General features: G+C 46.8%; 1 protein-coding gene across 8 annotated transcripts in view; it reads right to left on the bottom strand.

Moving 5' to 3' along the window:
* The window catches only part of LRRC8D (leucine rich repeat containing 8 VRAC subunit D), a 113960-nt gene extending 92415 nt beyond the window's left edge, over positions 1 to 21545 (bottom strand). The window contains exons 1-3 of one of the 8 annotated variants that reach the window (XM_072834406.1): positions 20738 to 21055; positions 20136 to 20231; positions 587 to 744 (exon numbers count right to left, since the gene is read on the bottom strand). The gene's annotated coding sequence lies outside the window, so the exon portion shown is untranslated. Of the gene's footprint in view, positions 1 to 586; positions 846 to 958; positions 1113 to 20135; positions 20369 to 20737; positions 21056 to 21412 lie in introns of those variants that run through there. The other 7 variants (XM_072834407.1, XM_072834411.1, XM_072834412.1 and 4 more) reach the window with 7 other exon arrangements.
* Positions 21546 to 21902: the final 357 nt, after the last annotated feature.

The following is a 21902-nucleotide window of genomic DNA, read 5'->3' as shown; positions in this document are numbered from 1 at the left end:
CTGAGAAGCCGCAACCGGAGCTCCAACAAGCCAGACACCAGACTAAACACCTCGGCACCGGCTGCCCTTTCCAGCGCGCCGCGGCATCACTAATTCCCTTAATTCCCTCCGTTCCTGGAAGTCTGGTTCCCCCTCATCGCCCCCTCCCTTCAAAAAAAAAAAAAAAAAAGAATTAGAAGAAGCAGCCAACAGAGTGGGGCTGTGCTGCAGGGGTGCAATTTCCGAGCCCGGGCACCGAGACTGTCGCTCCCCTTCCCCTCTGTCTCCCCCTGGGTCCCCACTTGCAGGCACCACTTTTCCTTCCGCGGAGGAGGAGGAGGAGGGGGAGGGGGGGAGGAGGCGGCGGCGGCAGCGGCGGGGAGGGCGGCGAGGGCAGCCGGGAGCTCGGGGAGGGCTCCCGGGCTGCACGAGCGAGGGGGGCAGGTCCCGGCGGCCGCCCCCTCCCCTCCCCTCCTCTGCTCCCCTCCCCTCCCCACCCCTGCGGAGACCCCTGCGCGGGGCTGGACGGCTGGCTGCGCGGCCCCCCCGGCCCCCCCGGCCCCCCGGGCACCCCCGGCCCGCATGCTCGCGGGCGGACCCCACGCACCTGGACCCGGCGGCCACCCTGCTCCCTCAGGGCGCTCTCCGGGGACTCGGCTTCAGCGGGGAGGGGCGCTCCGCAGGCAGGACCCGGCGGCGGCGGCGGCGGGGACCTCACTCCTCCATCCCGGGACCGGCGGCACGTTACAGGCGGCCGTGCACTTCCTGTTTGAAGGCACAGGGGAGAGAAAGCGAGAGACCCGAGGTCGGCGGAGTGCAGGGCGCAGCCCCGGCAGCGAGCACGGGGGGCTCCGGGTTGCATAACTCCGGCCGCCCCCGCCCCCGCCCGCCGCCCCAGCCGCCCCCCCCCCCCCCCCCCGCGGAGGCCTCGCAGCCCTTCCGTTTCCAGCCCCGCCGCGCCCTCCCCTCCCGACTGTACCGAGTCGAGGGACCGCGCGCTTCCTCCCCGACTCGGCCTCGTGTCGTCCTTTCCTCTCCTCCCCGCCCCCGCCCGGGAACAGAATCGCCGCGGGGAAGGTGTGAAGACGGGGACCGAGCCTTTCCAGGGGAGTGGAGGCTGGATTTATGCAAAATTGTAGAGTGAACAGCCACATCCCAGCACATCCACTCCGCTCGGCAACTGGAGGCGCCCGGGATGGGAGATCACTCGTGTGGTGCCGGCTGCCTCCGAGGAAGGAAGCGCGCACGCAGCCGCCTGCCCTGGGTGCTGGGGGGGGGGGGTCTCTACTACGAGCAACCCCATGGAGCAACCCCATCCGCAGTCCCCAACACTGCATATCCCAGCTCCACGCAGATGATAACGGCATAGTGTATTGTCTCAGAAAACAAGTTCTTTCTTTGTGCTTATGAAATCACAGAGCGGTTCGGGAATCCGGAGTTTGGGTTCCCTCATTAGCCTCCCACTTAAGGTGAACTTCAGGGTAGGGTAGCGTTTAAGAGACAGTAGACAGATGGCTTAGGAATCTGCCATATGCAGAGCGCGCCAGCTCCAGGAGTTCCTATGTGTGTGCAGTGCCGGGTTTCTGGGCTTCCAGGTGTGGACGGCTTCACCTGTACCCTGCCTGCCCTTGCACACGAATCTCTCTCTCGGATCACCTACAGGGCACCTACAGGACGGTCTGAGATAAACAGCTCTTTTTGTCATCAAGCTGATGGCTTAAATAACAGTTATTCGTGTGTCAAAACTCAGCATGCAGAGTAAGATAATTATGCTCCATGAAAAACCGAATTTGGACGAAAGTAGAAATTAATCAACGGACGTTAAGCTCCTACTCTGCGCTAGACGGCATCTCATTCTAATCTGCTCTTAGTTTTAACATTTCCCAACAGATCTACAAATGTCCTATTCTCATATTCCCCACTGAGGAAACAAGGTCAGAGAAGTTAAGTAACTGTCCTGATGTCTCAGCTAGAAAGTGGTCAAATGGAGAGTTGAATAACAGGTCTTTCCTAAGTATAAAATCTGGGCCATTTCCTCTACACTCTGCTAATTCTCAAAACAATAGTGAATCCTGGGAGAAAAATCAAGCCCAGCGACCATCTGTGATCCATTTCTTCATCTCTAAATGATCCTGCAATTTCCATGCTGTAACCGGGTTGAACTAGCCAGGGTCCTTACCCACCTCAGTAGTATGTACCTTGATTACCCGAGCAGAGGACACCATGCTCTTTCCTACTATCTACTACTGGCTCTTTCAGCCTTTTCAGAATTACTCAGTGGCAAAAGTTCAAAAGGTTCTAGGATAGCCTCTCTTATGCCAAGGTACAAAGTCTGAGCAAGTTTAGAACCTAATCGGCTGACTAATATTTGTTCCCTGAATTCTTTTTCACTAACTGGGATTTTTTTTTTTTTTTAAAGAGGGCAAACAAAACAAAACAACACATACACACATGACCTCAACTTTTAGTAAAACTGTCGAAATTCTCTTATTTTCTATTTCCTTCTGCTTCAGCCCTTAGCTCACACTCACCTGTCAGTAGCATGCTATTAGCCTCCTGACAAGCCAAGAAGCAAAGCACATGCAAAAAGATGATTGAGAACCTTGGCAATGCAAGACCCCAGAGGCTTGCTGAAGTGAGTGCTTTCATCCTGTGTCCAGATGAACTGCGTCTCACTTGCCCTTTGCCTACCCACTCACTGAGGAGCACACCGTGGAGCTGTAGATTGTGCAGGTGAATGGCAAGGGCAGTCCAAGTGCAGCAGCAGGGTGGGGGTGGGGTGGGGGGCAGAGATATAGTCCCAATCATCGGGCACGCTCAGTGTAATGAGGGCTTATTGCTGAAATCTTCCTGAGGGCTCTCAGCATCCTTTTAGGGTCCAGCTCTGCATCGGCTGCCACCTTTACCTTCTCACAGTCCCTTGCTTCCCTGGACTTGTCTGTCAACTCTTCATCTCTTTTCACAGACTTAATGTTTTTTCTCAAAGCACTGCCATCCCCCCCCCCCCCCCACACACACACACAAAGTACATGGTGGGAGGGAAGCAGAAAGGAAGGCATGTAGCTCAAAACTTCTCTCACTTCTCTCTCATCTAAACAGCCCTGTCAATAATTACCATGTTTTTGAGGATGCAATTCTGTTTTAAAATACGTTTTGGAAAAAATTAATTAATTAATTAATTAATTAATTAATTAAAATACATTTTGGTATCCCTGTCTTCATTTCTGTTACTCATTATAACTCCAAGAGCCTAGACGGAAAACCTCTGAAGAAAAAAGAAACTCTTAAGAAAAACCAAAGGAAATATGCTTAAATTAACCTGCATGGATCCCAAAGTATACAGTTTGGATAATACATACGACATTCCTACAGGCAGGTTTCCTAATAGCTACAAGGTCTAAGTATCATATCACACTTTCAGCTGTACTTTTCATCATTTAGCTATTCTCCTACACCTTCTGTGTTTCATAGAGAGGTGTTTCTACCTTACAACTACTGAGGTAAAAAAAAAATTAGGGGACGCCTGGGTAGTTCAGTGGTTGAGCGTCTGCCTTTGACTCAGGGCCTGATCCCGAGGTTCCAGATCGAGTCCCACATTGGGCTCCTGCAGACAGCCTGCTTCTCCCTCTGCCTATGTCTCTGCCTCTTTCTGTCTTTGTATCTCATGAATAAATAAATAAAATATTTTTAAAAAATTAAAATCACAACCTCCTAGGAAGAGAAAAATATGCTCCCTAGCAGGTATAAATCATACCACAAGAGATACAACTGATTTTAGAAGAATACTGAAAGTTCATTTTCAAAAGTCTCCACTTCTGGGGCACCTGGTTTGTGTTGGTCAGTGGGTTGAGCATCTTCCTTTTTGGCTCAGGATATGATCCTGGAATCCTGGGATCGAGTCCCACATCAGGCTCCCCACAAGGAGCGTGCTTCTCCCTCTAAGTTTCTGCCTCTCTCTCTCTGTGTCTCTCATGAATAAATACATAGAAATACATAGAAAGAAGAAAAAGAAAGAAAGGAAGCCTCCACTCCCTAAGTTCAGCAGTCTGTGGATGAAGATGGCAATACTGTAAAAGCCATTTTGGAGGCTCCAAATTAAGTGACAAGAGATAGCTTGTCTGAGGACTAACAGGTGTGGAGGAGGAGACGATATACCCATTATCTTAAATGATGCCGCTTATCTTTCTTCATCTTAAAAAAGAAAAAGACCCTACTTTGGTGGTTAAAAATGTTTGCCACAGATTTCTTTGTATGAGAATTCTTGGTCATTATTACAGCTGGATTTTACAAACAAGAAAACGAAAATTGACAAGCCGTCTGGCTTACCTAAGAGATTTGCCTCTCTGCCCTAGCAGCCTTTACATCAGTGTCCTTGTCTGTCTGCACTTCCAGGAGGCACATGCAACAGGCTTTTCTGTAAAGGAGGTCTCTGGCACTCACACTCACCTCCTAGCCTCTGCAAAACCTGGGCCATGGCTTTCAAGGAAGATGTTCTCGGAGCCAACTGGCTGGCTTGATTGGCATTTACCCACAGTGGTTATTAGCCATTTTCAAGAAGCCAGAATGTCATTTCCCATGGCAAAATAACAGCAGAGGGGTGCAAATCATTTTTTTAAAAATTGGCCAGCAAGACAGTGTAGGGTCCCTTCTGGGCACAGAGTTTCCTGGCTTTGAACAAGCTGAGAAGGAAAGCACTGCTTAGAGCACTCCATAGCATGACTTAGAAGACCCAGCTATAGGGCAGAAACACAGGGTCAGGGTGATTAACAGGCCTGAGCTGGTATATCTCAAGACTTAGTGCCTCAGTTTCCCCAGCTTCTAATCACACATATGAAGCCACCTGCGCTGCACAGAATTAGTGACTTTACCTGGGACGCTCACATGCCTTGCCCCCCTGTTTGCAGAACTGCTTTTTCAGGGAAGAGTCATTATCACTGTGTGAGAAGAAGCAGTGCAGCTCACAGATGTTAAGTCATTTTCTCAAAGCAGCAGGTAATGGAGCTAACCTCACCCTGGGTCTGTCCTTCCTCCTTTTAATTGAAGAGAAATGAGTGGGTGCATTTGGGCTATGGATTTATTGTTCTGTGCTATGCAACTTTTACTCAGAAGAATCTTATTTTTCAAACACAACTCACGATGTTCTCTCAGCTGCATCATGTCACTTCATCACCTTGCCAAATTTCTGTAAAGTATAAATTATAAACATGTATTTTGCAATAGGCCAACTGATTTTAAACCCTAGCAATGGAAGTCCATACATATTTAGCATACATATATGCTCTGGGGCTGCAGCTGAGTATTATTTTATAAAATAATAGATACGACAGATCCACTGTGATGATCAAAATCTCATTATACTTTTTCCAAGTTTCCCCTCTCACTCTTGAGTTAGTATGCAAGTATGTAAGTAAAGTGGGCCACAGTGGCTGATGTACAGCGATTTAAAAAAGAATTAATATGAAAGAATACCAAAAACCTACAAAAGTTTGACTAATGCAAAAAAAAAAAAAAAAAAAAAAAAGTTTGACTAATGCAAATACCTGTACACAATTTAAGAGTATTCAAAATGTTCCTGGCACAAACTGTTAGCAATAGACAGCCTTGGATTATTTACTGACTGTTGATCGTTATGTGTATTGTGTAGACTAAACACTGCCCTGTAAGACATTTTTCTTTGGAAAGCATGTTTTGTCTATTTACCTTCTGTAGTGGGTATTTCTGCTTCCTTATTAAAAAAATACTTAGGGGTGCCTGGCTGGCTCAGTCAGGAGAGCATGAGATTCTTGATCCTGGGGTTCTAAGTTTGAGCCCCATGTTGGGTATTTATAGATCACTTAAAAATAAAATCTTAAGAAAAAAATAATTCTCTTTGGGCATCCATCCACTTAAAAAATAATTAGAAATCTGACAACTTAAAAGGATTGGCTCCAACGAGTCAAATAAATATAGTGTTCACAACCAAGAAAATAATGTTCTTAAAAAGGATTTTAAAAATATATAAATGTCTGTACATATCTGATGGAAGCAAAATATGGGAGTTAATAAGGAGTTAAGTCACATACATCACTATCTATTAAATATATCAATTCCCAGTGATCTATTATAATAGAATCTTAAAGAAAAGGGGCAATTTGTGAATAGTTTATAGAGGCAAAATGAGATATTTCTTTTTCCTTTCCTTTCCTTGTAATGGAACGGTTAAGGTGAACAGCTTAAAAGAGAAACAAAATGCCTAGAAAATCCAGAAACATTATTATAAACTTTTGAAAAGATTATCGACCAAGGTTTAAACTAAATCTAGCTAAACAAATTCTAACCACTTTACTTGTCCTGACTCAATTATTCCTGACAACAGCCCTATGAGGTAGAAATTAGGACTACCTCTGCATTACAGATCAGGAAACAGACACAGAGATACTAATTTGTCCAAAGTAACACCGTTAGCAACTACTGGAACTTGGGCAGCCTGGCTGGCCACGGAGTCTACCTTCCACCAACACGTTTTACCACCAGTAAGGCACAATTAGATTGGGCTTGCTTTTTCCAGTGTGAAAGTTCATGGGGGAATGGTCCCAAGGGTGTGGCACAATGAGCATGGCAGATGAAAGGCTCAGAGTTTTTCCTTTTTGCAGCAAAAATGTTTGTCAGGGGTAAGAGATATATACAGCCTGCTACATGTTGCTGAAAAAAAGGATACTGGAAAGAAAGGAAAAGATATTCGCAGACTGGAAAAGCCAGGAAGAAGAACTGCTTCCCGGCCGTGAGTGGAATTCTGGATTGCAAGGCTCCAGGATTGCCTGGCTACAGCACAACTGAGTTAGCAAGGGAAGGGAATGCAAGGAACCCCATGTACTTTGATCTTCCTGAAGCATTCGATACAGTGTCCCATGAAATCAGGATCACTAAATCAACTGAAACTTATGTGGCAACAAGAACCACACAGGAGTTAAGCAGACCAGAAAGAAAAACACTGGGTATCTCTACTAGTATGATGAAGCAAAGACCCACAAGGAACAGTGTTCAAAAGTAACTTAGAAATTACTCACGCTGTATAACATTAATTTGGGAGGTGGAAAAGGGCAAATGAGGGCAAGCTGATCAAATCCGTTAAATTAACAGAGAGGTGAAGAAAAACAAATTCAGCTTCATTTTCGTGCTCCTTTAATTTTCCGGGAGGGGCTAGGGCATCCAATGGAGGTGGACTAACCACCACCAGACCTGAAAAGCCAAGACTGAGCTAAGTAAGCAACGGTAAATTGGATATGTTTAAAAATTTTGCACCTTAGGTCTGAACTTCAGAAAGCATGATCCCATTATTCTACACACCATCAGTAAAGTTCCATGAGAAATAATATTCATTTTGACAAGAAGACTTTGTTAGCAAAATTCAAAGAAACAAAGGGGCTCAAAGCCTGAATTTGGAGGTCTGATGAAAAAGTCAGTGGTGTATGTATAATCTGGCCCCACTACAAATATGCCACATAGGCAGAAGGTCATGAGAATGGTTTGAAAACACAAGGCAGGATAAAGAACAGTGGAGAAGGAAGAGAGAAGAGAGCTAAAACTTGGACTAACATTATTTTTTTAAGCATAAATTATAATTTCTAATTTCTTTAATGTTGAGAAATCACTTCTCCCTTGGTACAACTGTTTGCCTTCCCAGCAGAAATTATACTTTAAATGTCAGTAGTTGATTTAGAACTCAAGAAATGGGAGTAAGAGAGGTCTGTAACATTTTGAAAAAGTGGCTTAAGTTCAGGCTTGGTCCCAGGAAATGCACAAGTGAGCAGCATTTCATTCAACTCCTAAGAGAGTAAACTGAACTGGAAGTGCTGAAACCACCCTGCCCCAGGCAGTGGACTCCAGAACTCATGCTCTGAGAGACTGTCGATGAACAGTCACCAAGGAAATCCTACATATTCCATTTCCTTCAAATAAAGAAAAAAAAGGCAAGTTTAACACAAAGGCATAAAGTTAAGAGCCATATTACTACATTTTAGACCATGTTCTGAAATTGTCATTTAATATTTATAGAACATATAGACAGATCTTCCTCAAGTATTGATTATTGGCCCCATCCCATGGTTTAAAAATTATCCACACAGGGCCTGGGTGGCTCAGTCGGTTACGCATATGCCTTCGGCTCGGGTCACAATCCCAGGGTGCTGGGATTGGGGTCACGCATCAGGCTCCCGGCTCTATGGATGGGCAGCCTGCTTCTCCCTCTCCCTCTGCCTGCCACTCCCCTTGCTTGTACATTCTCTCTCTCTCTCTCTCTCTCTCTCTCTCTCTAGTAAATAAAATCCTTATAAAAAATAAAAAACTAAAAACTAAAAAAAATAAAAATAGAAATTAGCGACATCATGACAAACCCACAATTAGGCTCTGCCCAGACCACTGTACCCAATGTCCTAATGCCCACAGGACCTGTTCCTTGATCTGACTGCATTCAGAAGCACCTGTAGGACCTTTTCAACACAATCATCCAGGCCAGGCCCCACCCTAGATCCATACCATCACAATCACTGCTGGGGGTGAGGGTGTTCATCAGTCCATTTAGGGAACTCCCAGGGGACCCTCAGGTGCAGCCTGACTGGGAACCTCTGCTGCAGATATTCTGATACTCTCTTCACTCCACCACCGGAATTGCTGAAGTCAGAGATCAGAGCAAATAACGTCTCTTCTCATGAACCTTTAGTGGAATAATCCTCCAAGACAATGGAATGAAGTCCAAGTTCCCTAGCAGGACACTCTAGTGTAATTGTCCCAAACTGCTTCTTCCCACATCCCTCACAATCTGCACAGCACCAATCCCCAAACACATTATGTATTTCTTTTACGTCTCCACACTTTGCTGCCCCAAAGTCCCCTCGGTCTTCCTCCCTTTCTCTACCAGACACCATCTTTCACATCCTTTAAAGGCTCTGTTCAAATTACTTTTCTGAAATAGTTTTGTGTGTGTGACATCTTCGCTGACCTTTCCGATCAAAAATCAGTCTCTCCTTCCTCTGAGCAAATGTCCAAAAAAATGTAGCTCATGTACGAGTTACCATACACTGCGTGAATTATCCTGAACTGTTCACATGCCAGTCTTCCCTGTGAAAGCAAGGGCGTATGTAACTCATGTTTTACAGATCCAGGTTCAAAGTGTAGTTCTTCCAAGGTACTGACTAGAGTTGCAATCCTTGGTAGGTTATGTAAACATACTGAGCCTCAATTTTGTGATCTCTGAAATGGGATAGCAACAAATGATACCCACCTTCCTGACTGAAATGAAGATAAAGCATGAAAAATGTTTGGCTCAATACGGACCACCTAAAAATTCACCAAGATGACAGCTTATTATTTTTATTATTAATTTTTGTTTCCTCTGCTACTAGACTGGACTGCAAGACATGGTGCTCAAAAAGCATTTGCTTTCACTCAAAAAGAAAAAAAAAATAAGCACTGGCTCTCAAACGAATAAGCAGTGATTTCTTAATGCCCTTTCTCCTTACCCAATTTTGTTCTGTTATGAAGGGTATTTCATAATATTTCTATTGATAAGTCATCTCTTACTCCCTTTTCTTTCCTTCAAACATCATTGTACAAGATTCTAACGAACAAGCCCTGTCAGTGTCCCTCCTACCCCAGCTTGACTTTTCGCTTTGAACTACAGTAACTGCCTGCAGCCACAGTGTCGCTGCCCAGAGAATCGCCTGCTTCACTCGGACAACAAACAGCACTTTGTAGGCAGACTGGAGGCGAGCCCAAGTAGGAGGGGGGAAAGCCAAGGAAGAGGAGCTTGGGCCAGAAACGGAGCTGACACCCACACGATCGTCCATACTATGACACAGGTAGGGAGCGAACAGGAAAGGAAAGAAGTTCAAATCAACACAAACCTTCCCAAGTGCTCCCAAGCCTCCACCCCACCGCTCACCCATGGACAATGGCTTCCACGATTCACAAAGGACACGTTGGTCCCCTTACTGCCTAATACACATGGCTCCTGTTGTTGACAAATGACTGTCCTGTGTAATAGCACCTGATCTTCACCAAACCAGGCGTGGTGCTGTTACTATCCTCTCCATCATTCCCATGGGGATGAAACCCAATGAACTCCACCGTGAAGTTAAATCCAAGGTCGCACAGTCAGTAGAAGGGCCAACACCATCTCAAGTAGTCCTCAAGCTCCAGATCCATGGTCCTCCCCTGCCTTATATGAAGTGTGAAAAACAGTTTTCAGAATGTTCTCAGAAGCACTCCAAAGACACTAGTTGTAAAGGTAAAGGTAAAATAAAATACTTTTTGTGCTCTTAAAAACAATTCTGGTGCCAAGAGTGAGGGCTGTCACAGCAGCAAGGCCCCAGTGGCAGCCCTGAGGATGATCTGGGCAGGATGCTAGCACGCTGTTCCAGGAAGATCTGCAGCTTTCTGTTTCTAGATGGAAACTGTTTCCTGACGACTCTGTTCATTTGGTTTGGGGAGGAGTGATTGAGGATGGAACAACATTTTCACTCTCTTTTCAAATCCGATCTTGGGCCTGAGTTTAAAGCCAAGGTAATGTGAGAAGCAAAAGAGTTTCTCTCTCTTTTTTTATTAAGATTTTATTTATTTATTCATGAGAAACACACACACAGAGAGAGAGAGAGAGAGAGAGAGGCAGAGACATAGAGGGAGAAGCAGGCTCCCTACAGGGAGCCCTATACGGGACTCAATCCCAGGACCTTGGGATGACACCCTGAGCCGAAGGAAGATGCTCAACCCTGAGCTACCCAGGTGCCCCAGCAAAAGAGTTTCTCAAGCAAATCTGTGAAAGAATGCAAGAGGCAATAATGCAGTCCTCAAAAGCACGGATCCTAAAGCCACCAGGGCCTGGGTTCTCATCACTGCTCTGTCACTGCCAGTGCCTGGCCCCGAGTCCCTCGACTGCTCGCAGTCATGGGGAGGTGCAGCCAGTGTCCTGGGCTACATGGGGGCAGCGGGAAGGGGGCGCGTTGTGAGGAGCAAATGAGCTCCTCCATGCAAAGGGCCCCAAACAGTGCCGGTCGCATGTGAGTACTACATAAATGTTTCCTAGTATTATTTCCAGGATAGAATCGGTCTCTAAGATTGTGTTCTTTTTAAAGTGTATTTTATACGAAGGTTCAAGGAGACTTCTTGTACAATTTGCTAATCCCCCAAACCAGCACAAAGAGTATTTATAAATTTCACTTCCTGATAGAATTCCAGGATTTCCATCTGTGAACTAGAGACCCTGGAAGAACAAACTGTGGAATCTGAAGAATTCTTCCCAGCAATAGTGCAAGGAAACCTGCACCCATTCTCTCAATACTACAGACTGGCTTCCATAATGAGAAGAAAAAAAAAAAAAAAAAGACCTTCATTGCATTAAACTAACTGATGCAGGGTTGAAGGGGGGGGGGTACTTTTTTAAATGCGTTTTTTATTCTGAAGGCAACCAAAGGACTAAAAATCTAAAGTCAGGCCAGCTGAGAAGGACACGGTTCAGCTCACACAGGGATGACAGTCCTAGGGACTGGAATAAAACCTGCTGATGAATCAAAAGATTTCTTTCCCAGAAAATGCTGAAATTCCAGGAACAATGTGCGATACTTGGGATATTAAGAGAACAATGCTCTTAAAGATCCGCTGTCCAGCCAGGAGTCCAGGCTGGGCTCAGCTGGAGATTGCTCGGTCCCACCTCTCCTGGGGCAGAGCATCTCCCAGGGAGAGGATGGCAGGCTCTGCTAGGGAGCTGGGATGGGCAGATGCTGTCGCCTGCCGCTGCCTTCACCCAAAGGGGCTGGGGGGGGGGAGGGCTGCTCCAAGTGGAGCGAGCAGCCAGCCTCCCTGGCGGGGTGCAGAGGCACGGGGAGCTGGGGGCTGCCGGCGACCCCCTCGGCCACGCTGCCCTTTGCCCTCCAACAGCGGCAGCTCTCCCGGCTTCCTCAGCCGCTGCCAGGGCTCCTGCTCGGGCCCCAGCCTCTCCCGTCCTTCCCACTCCAACTCTCCTGCGAAGCCACAACACAGGCCACACGCTGGGAGGGGCAAGGTCCTGGCACTCCGCCCGCCCACGGAGATGCCACGCTGCTCCTAAATGTTTATGGGCTCACAGTTTTCCCTTTCTCGTGTAAGGGCTCTTCTCTAGGATTCCCAAATCGATTTTAAGATCTAAATAAATGCTCCTCTTCCCCTATCCTGGGGATGGGGGGTGGGGGTAGATGATCTCTTTCTTCACCTCCAAATGGCCTTACCCCTCATTCTCTACCCCTGGGCCACCTGCCCCCCCTCTACCCCTAGACCCGTGTCATCTTCACCTGGCCGCTTTATTCACAAACTACATAGTCCTCCCTGAATCACTACTCCTCAAGCAAGACAACCCTTCAAATGCATTCACTCCAGATACAACATAACAAATTTAAAGGGCAGAAACTTATCATCATGGGGCTTTGAGGGTTTTGTTGTTGTTGATTTTCTGCTTTGGGGTGGGGGGCACAAAACAATGAAATCGAGTTTTGGGTTGTTTCCCACTTCATCTCATTTGTCAAAGTGTATCGTACTTTTGTTCTGTTTATCCGGCCACTAAGGCCATCTATCTCTAAGGGCCTAGGCATGCAGGCTGTATCCAGCCCACAAAGCCATTTTGTTTGGTCTACAGGAAGTGCTTATTTAAAATGTTGAGTTAGCCAATCTTTTAAAATCAGGAGATTTTAAAGTAATAATCCAGATTTCTGGCTTACAGTGAAAAATCAGAAGATCTGGCAAGACTTGCCCACATTCCCATATGGCAACAATTGGCTGCTGAACAGATCAAGCTAAACAGCCCCTTTCGACAGACCCGCATTTTCTGGTTCAGCCCAGATCCATCCCACTCCCTCCTGATCACCCCACCCTGAGGCTAAGGACCTGCTGCCACAAATCATCTTCCGGGAGGCTGGCTTCAGGCAGCGTTTGACATTTGCTTGAGACCCCAAGGCAGAGTGGGCCTCCAACTTTATCACTCACTCCCTCTAGTTCCTGCAAAAGCTACAATTACAGACTTTCGGTTTTGTACACATTTGCCGCCTACAAATAATTTATAAGAGTTAAGAGAAAAGGAAAATGTATGATAATAGAAAGATACCTGAAAAGAACCAGGTTAAAGAGAGAGAAAAGTGTCCCTCCCTCTGCCTTTCCCTCCCTCTCTGTATGCATGTGCATGGGATGGGGGTGCATCCGCGCAAGCTGTTAACACTGTAGACCATCTCCTAAATTATCCTCTGTTATTGGCTGAATGTTAGTATGAAAAATAAAACCATTAAAGTAGAAATTCTAGCAGAATGAATTCACTCAAATGATCATCCTTGAAGGGAATAAATCTACAAATTGAGTATAAATAGGTGATCCAGATACACGGATATCGATTGACTCACTGTTTATTTACAGGATACGGATAGGATTATTTATTGCATATGTTTGCTTATAGCATTTATTCAGCAAGCACCTGGATGTTACACCATACAAACCTGAGCTACATCTGTGTGTATTTGTGTGTGGCAGTCACTGTAAGGTCACCTCTCCTGAGGAGGAGGGTGCTTAATGTATACTACTACAAGTGGCACTCCATCGCCAACAGAGAAGTCACCAAAACAAGTGATTTTAAAATATCCGCTCAAATATAGGACAAACTTACACTCCAGTGGTGTTATTTTGGATGGTATTTTCTAAAACTCTGTGCGCTGGCAAGAACACTGGCCTGGAAGCCAGAAGACCCAGGTGCCATGACCAGCTCTCCTCTTCACAGCTTGTGTTCCGCAGTTCAGATCTGATCCTTGAACGAGGAGCATGACCCAGACAAGCTGTAAGGTCCCTTTACACCTCAAAACTCCATTCTCTTTTTTGTTTTTTTTTTTTTTTTTGGCAAGAATATTAATAGGCATTATAAAATGAATACAAAGAAATACAAGAGAAATGAGAACAGTGGATAAGAGAATGGTTTTGAAATAACAAGAGTAGTTTCAAAGTCTACCTCCACCACCCCTGTTTTTTTTTTGTTTTGTTTTTTGTTTTGTTTTGTTTTGCAAATCACATAACCTCTCAAGCCTCATGACCTCATCTGCAAGGTGGGAGTAGCTAAAAAATTAGCTATGTCTGATAATAAATAAATTGATTTTAAAAGCCTATTCAGTAGGGTAGCATCACAGAGACGATTCTCCAAAGAATTTTGATTTTCTAATACTTCTTAGAACTGAGCTTGGAACAATCAGTGATGAGAATTTTGACTGATGGTACTTCATATAAATTGTGACGGGCATGAATCTGTCCTGTCTCCCTTGCATGAGATCTGGAAAGGCAGCTCTCTGGGGATCAATGTCCTTCTGAGAGAAGGGCTGTCTTGCACTTCCTTTCTTCTCCCTGCTTTGTAGAATTCATTGCAGTGATGGTGATCTGTTGACGCTGAGATTTAGCAATGGAATTTATGGGTTGCTGGGGAAGTGAAGCCTTCTCTGGCAATGTTCCTAACTATTACCAGTAAGCAGAAGAGGAAAGTAAAAAGGGTTTTAAGAAATGTTCATAATGGAATCTAACATTGACATTTGTGAACCTTCCCCAGCAGCAGGTGTCCACAGGAGGATACGGACATCTTGAAAACCTCAGAGCAGTAGTAATACCCAGACTTGATGTCAAACTAGTACAATTTGAAAGGAAGAGTGTCATAAAACTGTCAGGGCTTAGGTGACCAAGAAATGACCCGAAAAACCAAACCAGTACCATCCTTCACGAGATTAAAAAAAAAAAAAAAAAAAATGAACACCTCAAAATAGAACTCAAGATTTTTTTAAAAAAAAAAAAGACCTTTTAAACTGAATAAACTCAGCATTAAAAATCAAAACCAAAAACCTTGCTGCACTGCCTGCCTTCTTTTCTTTCCCCTGAGGCTGGACCCACTATCACCACGGACCCCCTCTGGAAAACAACTGCTCAGGAATGGACTTCCAGTTGGCCCCATCATGCCATCCAGCCCAGGACCCAACACCTCATGGAGGCACCAGGGGCCATACTGTGAACCATCCAGTGTCTTGGTCATCACCTTCCAAGGATACAGATGTATCCTTAAAGCCCCTTGTTTGTCTTAGTAACGAATTGTGAGCCTGTCAGCCAGGAATGTTTCAAAACCTTTTGAGAGTATCCAGCCTTCGTGTACTGCCATGTAAGATAGAGTTCCCAGTCTCGGCTGTACATATGGAATCACTTGGGGGTGGGGAGGGCTCTTTTCAAAATGAAACTCCACTCCCAGAGATTTTGATTCAATACATAGGGCTCAAGTAACTTTCAAGTATTCCCCAGACTGACTCAGATGATATCCAGGGTTGAGAAAAGCTGGTGCCATGTATTTTTGCCTTCATCCTGAATTTATGTATTGCAAAGCTTTAAGGTATACCTCTTCAGGCATTCCTGCAGGGGACAAACGTGGATGGAGGGCCTGCCCTAGAGGCGGCACTGGACAATCAGCAGAGAACAAGACAGATACCTCCCTGCCCTCACCGCACTAACAGAGTACTGGAGCAGGAGACAAGGAAGCTGGCAACTGAAGTACCACATTGAGGCCTCCTGGGATTAGGTGAACATTCCAGGTTCCTCTTTCCTTATCCTAGGGGTTTCACAGGCTTCAATAACATCTTCTCCCAGTCTTCTTTCCAGATACTAAAAATCCCAATATTTTTTATCAGAAAAACAGATGGGCAAGGCCCTGTCCTGGTGGAGCTTCCATTCTAGCAGGAATGTCTACATCTCCTAGGTACCGTCACATTGGTTGTTCCCGCTCCAGTGCCTTTCCTAAAGCCAAGTGCCCAAGCTTTGAACAAAGCACAGTGGAAACTCAAATAAGACTGTCTTCTGTTTTGTTTCTAAAATCTTTTTTTTTTCCCAAAATCTTTTTGATGGAGCTTAGCATTTCCTGTCTTTTTTAATCTCCACGAGCAAGCTGGGACAACACTGTGAAAGTGTTTTCGAAGTCTTTTCCTGGGTTTTGCCACCAAAACATTATCTGACCCCACAGTGCCCACAGAGAAACTCACCTGCAAATCTTCTGATGACTCACATACCCTAATACGGTTTCCCTGGAGTAAATCCCCACTGGTTAGTTATTTCATAATTCAGAAGAGCTTGCTGTCAACTGTAAACCTAGAAATTCCACTGTGTGCTCCTTCTTTTGGATCAATTATGTAAATAAGGCCTGAGGGACCCACTGTTTACACACCTCCAAGCAGAGGAGAAATCTTTTTATCCTTAGCCTTTATTTGTGGTCTTTAAGGCAGGTAAATTCTAGTGCCTGCTATGTCACTTCACGGGTAAGCTATAGCTGGTCACAGCACCACCTGGGCCTCGATTTTCTCATCTCTAAAATTCGAGTGTTGATACCTTCCATCTATAAAATTCTACATTTCTACTCAATTGGCACATCACATCCCTAATTCCAAGGGGACTTCAAGTTTGATATAGCCCTTGAAAGTACAAAAGGACAGTATCTAAGGGTTTTCAAATATTTTCCCTCTAAAGAAATCTCCTACACCTTCACAAAACATCCCTTCTTCTCTCCGGAATATCCCTCATCTCCGAGGACAGGAACAGGGTTCCCATGTGGACCAGAACGGAAGGGAGAGCAAACAGACTGACCATCTGGACAGACAACATACCAGCAGGGGATCGGGGCACAAGGGACATTCATTACAAACAGGCTGCACACATTTGCTATGAGATCTGGAATTTTGTTCTAGCACTCTCAACGACTTTGGATGGCCACCACTCCAAACCAAGTAATTTATTTAAATCTAGTTTGTTGGATAGATCTAGAACATTTAGAGAACTGCCTGCTTCAAAAGACATCTGAGCATGGTGATTTCCTGATGTCATTTCAGAGATGACTTGTGAAATCTGGTAAGTATGAAATTACACTGATGACAGGCTAAACCCCAGTTCTGGGGAAAAGGCCTGTTTCTAAGCTCCAATCCTCTCTCCTTCCCCAAATGTAAAGCTGTCACTAATGAAATATTTGGAGTGTACTAATCAAAAGAAAAGGAAAAAAGGCTTAGCCTGAGTGGGAACCAAGTTCATACGTGTTTTTTCAGTATCAGTTATTCTATTTACTTCTTTACAAATTTCAAAAGCAACTCTGATCTGGCAAGCTTCAGATTTGCACAGAACATTAGAAATTCTCTTCCAGATGTCTGAACAGAATTACAACGACCCCAGAGGATGGAGTACAGATTTCAGAAGCTTGCAACAGACTCAAATAATTTCAAAAGGGCATTTCAGGTGCAAACATTTGCAAAAACTAAATGCAACATAGTCTGACCACAAACACAGATTTCTCAGAAGCCCCTAAATTAAAGGTCAATCAACCCCTGGAATTCACCTTCATCACTCAGCACCCCAGCTCTGGAATAGGACTAACAGCACCAAACCACTGAGTTGCATGTAGTATTAATACAAGTGGCTGCAAAGCTTTTGGTAAAGTCATCCTGTACTCATCTCTCATAGGATTGGAAGACAGAAGCAAGATTTTAAAATCTAAAAAATACTGGGATGCCTGGGTGGCTCAGTGGTTGAGCATCTCAGGTCCTAGGTCGAGTCCCACATCGGGCTTCCCACGAGGAGCCTGCTTCTCCCTCTATCTCTCTGTGTCTCTCATGAATAAACAAATAAAATCCTTTAAAAAAAAAAACCCTAAAAAACCTGTAGACTGGACCAAAATAAATAGGATAGTCTGAAGAGGGACAAAAACAAACAACTTCCATTCATTTTCTCTCTCTTTTTCACACACACACACACACACACACACACACATCTGCCAGATGAATATAAGGATGCAGCAGCTCATACAACAAATATCTAGATGTTCTGACTGTTTAACTGGACGGAACCTATACATAAATCTTTGCTAGCTAGGCACTGTTTTTTTTTAAGGCAGTTTTGTAAGTTTAATTCACAGTAAATAGAGGCTTACGCCTTGGTTTCAGGAAACAGGTGTCCTACTGTACTCTTTGTTGGACAGAACACATTTCAATCATCATATTCAATTCCAGACACTGTTACTCTCCATGAGAGATGCTGACAAACTAAAAACATCTAGAAACCATGTCCCACGCAGGATTATGAAAAGAAGTGGACTCTTTTGCACTGAGAAGAGGGGAGGGAGACATCATACTGTCTTTGCAAATGCAAAGGGCCGTCCTGTGAATGTGGGAAGTTCTAGAGGAACAGAATCAATGAACAACGTTGCCAGGAGGCAGTCTTGAGCACTAATAATAATCATACACCTAGTCCAAAGATACAATGGCATGTCTTCCTAAGTACAGAGTTCCCTGCTCCCGGGGGTGTTTAAATAGAGGCTGTCTAGCAAGTCTAAGAATTTACTAAAGAAGTTAGACGAGGATCTCTCTAAAATTCCAATTTTGATTCTGTGATTCCCCATCTACCTAATATTATACTGCCTGCTAGCTCATCTGCCATGATCTCTCAAAAATGCCCTTTCCTTCTGATTAGGTTTTGCCCAGATCCTCATCACTTCAGGCCTGAGCAGAGCAGAAGTCTCCTACCTAGATTGGCTTCCCAACCTTGAATCCCTCCTCACATGTCAAGAACCACCTCCTTCAAGGCCTATTTGGAGATGTGACTTCACTTCATAGTGACCTTTATGTTTACAACCCTGTTGTGTCCAGGGTTTCTCCAGCCTGGCACTACTGACATTTTTGCCAGGATAATCCTTTGTTGTGGGGGCTGTCCGGGGCATTGCAGGATGGATGTTCGGCAGGATCCCTGGTCTCTATCCACTACATGTCCGTAGCACCTGCGTCCCAGCTATGACCTGCCCCCCAAAAAATAAATAATAATAATAATATCTCCAGACATTGCCAAATGTTTGCTGGGAGGCAAAATTACCCCTTGTTGAGAGCTGCTCTTCTTGAGGCAAATGATTAACGCCGCTGACCTGTGGTTCAAGTTTTCCACTAACTAGATTCCCCCTACCTTCATCCGTCATGTTCTCTGCTCGGCCAGGCAAATCTATTTACTATCTTTGACTAGTGACAAAGCTCACTGCTTCCCCTAATACATGCCCCTTCCCTTTTTCCCAAAGCACACAACATTCTCATCTGGCTCCAAAATCCCTTTCCATTTCAGTATTCTTTGACCTTCTAGAAAAATAGAACCCTTTGCTTTTGGTGGTGTCTTCACCTATACTGTCTTACATGCCCTCTATTTGTACAAGAATCCTCTCCTTCCTCGTTAAGGATCCACAGCACCCACTCTGGTTCTCTGCCTGCTGTTAGCACTCAATAAATAACTGATTGGTGTTTCTTAAAATGTCAAACATCAGCTCCAATTGCACGTGAAAAATACATGAAATCCGTTACCAACTACCACTTCAAGAACGTATGTGATCATGAGTACGTAGTTTCAACAAAACTTTGACTTCATACACAGTGCCAATCTATCTACACTACTGGAATTGAACCAAGTCTAACTTCCATGTCATACAGCTACCAAAACAATTTAGCTAATGGGACCAGACACACACATCAAGATTTTGTCAAATTAATCAAAAAAGCTCAGCACAATATAAAAGGTAAGAAGAAAAGGCCAAGTTTTGACCAAGTTTTTAAAAATTCTGTAAGCCTCAGCAAGGAGGAAAAGATGCAGATATGGAACCAAAATCCATATGGTTCACCTGCTGCATCGTACACCACTCAACATGGGAATGGAAGAGACTGGGCGACTGAGTCATTGAAGGACAGTCTCCTCTTCCACCTGCTAATGTTCTAATCAACAAGTACAGTCACACACCCTCAATAAAAACGAGACAAATCTAAGATAAAATGTTCATATATATAAGTAAGCCATTCCAATTCAAGATTTGGAATTTTTTTTTTTTTCAGCTCCATGGATTACCTAATCATTTTATGGGAGGCTCCCTACATAACCCACAGAGATCAAGCACTCCAGATCAACTTTGCCGGATCCCTATTTTAACTCATTTCAGGATCTTTCCTCTTGCGTTTGCATTTTAACAGGGCTTTAGTCACCTGTTGTGGAAGACAGGGGAAGAGACAACGCGATCCCTTCCCTGACGGTAGGGGTTTGGTCAGTATTTGTGGACAGTAAAAAGAAACGTTGTCTCATAAGACCTCATTTACCTGGTTATGATGCAGGATTCTTCCCACAGGTCTGTAAAAAGCAGAGGTCCCAGAGGCTTTGGTGGGGAAGGTCTGAATCACTGTCATTCTTGGCACCTGGAAGTACCGGTGGTCTATGAGGTAAATAGCCCTCACCATTACCTGCAGACAGGAATTCCTTGTCCAGCCAGACACCCACCGGGGCCCAGCACAGAACACAAAATAGGTGCTCAAAAAACACCGCCAGAATGGAACTGAATTATCAAAGCTAAGGAAAGTTTCCAGAAGTCCCCTCTCCCTTTACTCCTGTGTCTTTTAAAATCTGTCCTCATAGCTTTCTTTGCTCAACGAGCAATATTTTTCAAAGTCTGGGAAGAGGACAGGAGGAAATCTGCAAAGCCAAGGGAGCCCTGTCGGAGCTCAGGTGGGCCCCACAGGTGGCTAGGACTCGCCGGTGTCTGGTCTCCATCTTTCCGCCGACCTCGAGTGCTCGCTCCCTCTCACCTTCGCGTTTGTGCTTTCCTGATGCCCTACGACCCCCACCTTTTGCCACACGCCCCCCCCCCGCTGCGCCCCGGATGGGGCCGCAAATCCCCACGTCCTCCTCTACAGCGGGGACCTACCTCACCACCCTCGAACCTGCAGCAGCTCTTCTTCACTGCGGCTGGCTTTTTAAGAAACACCAAACAAAACAAAACAAAAACAGCCCCCCTGAGACCAGAACTCTAATTTCTTTATCCCTAAAGGATACCCCAAATTAGGGGGCACGTTCGGAGGAAGGCCTCTCCCAAGCCTCCGATAAGCAGCATCGCCCCCAGGGAAGCCCCGGCAGGAGAGGAGCGGCGCGGAGTCCCGTCCCCGAGTGCCCACGCCTGCCAGCAAGCTGGAAGCGGATTATTCCGGTACCCAACCCGGAGACGGCCCGCGGCGGGCAGGGTGCACCTGCGGGCCCGGCTCCCTCCCGCCCGCGCGGGGGCGGGGCGCGGCCCCACTCCCCGCCCCACCGCCCGGCGCGGGAAGCGGGCGGCGGGAGGCGTCTCTGCAGAAGTTAAAGGGCGCACCTTCCGGGCCGCGGGCCAGCGGGGCCGGGCGCCGCGCACCCCCGCCGCAGGCCCCCGCGGAGCCGGCCCGCCCCCGCCCCCGCCGCCCGAGCCGCACGATGCTCGCGGCCGGAGCCCCCCCGCCCCTCGCGCCGAGCCCCGGGCCGCAGCCTCCGCTCGGGATGGGGGCGCGCCTCGGCCGCGGGCGGCCCCCCCCGCGCGGCGCCCCGGCCCCGGCCCCGGGGGGCGCGCACCCACCTGGGGGCGCAGCCGGGCAGCGGGGCCGCCGAGCCGCGGCTTAGGCCGAGGCGGGGGGCGGCGGCATCACCTGCGGCGGGCGGCGGCTGCACCGGGACGCGCCGGGGGGCGCGCGGCGCCCTGGGCCCTGCTCCCGAGGCCCCGCCCGCGGCTGCCACCTCGAAGCGCGGCGGAGGAGCCGGGGCACCCCGGGCGGCGGCAGCGGCAGCGGCGGCGGCGGCGACGGGAGCAGCAGCACATGACTCTGTAACGGGGGGAATTAGACAAAGCGTAACATGGACTCCGGGCCCGTGCAGGCGCTGCAGCCCCGGGACCAACCGCAGCCAGCGAGCGCCGCGACTGGCTCGGCCGCAGCCAATGGGGCGGGCCCGGGCCTGCATGTGACGGCGGGCGCTTTCCCCGCCGCCCGGCCGCGCCCGCCGCGGGCCCGGCTCCCCGACGGGGCTGCGCGGCCGGGGAGGGGGGGGGGCCGGGGGCCCGGCAGGTGCGC

Source organism: Canis lupus, chromosome 8, assembly GCF_048164855.1.
Source record: "Canis lupus baileyi chromosome 8, mCanLup2.hap1, whole genome shotgun sequence".
Classification (NCBI taxonomy): Eukaryota; Metazoa; Chordata; class Mammalia; order Carnivora; family Canidae; genus Canis; species Canis lupus.
The sequence above is the reverse complement of the archived record's forward strand: the minus strand, read 5'-3'. Positions and strand labels throughout refer to the sequence as shown.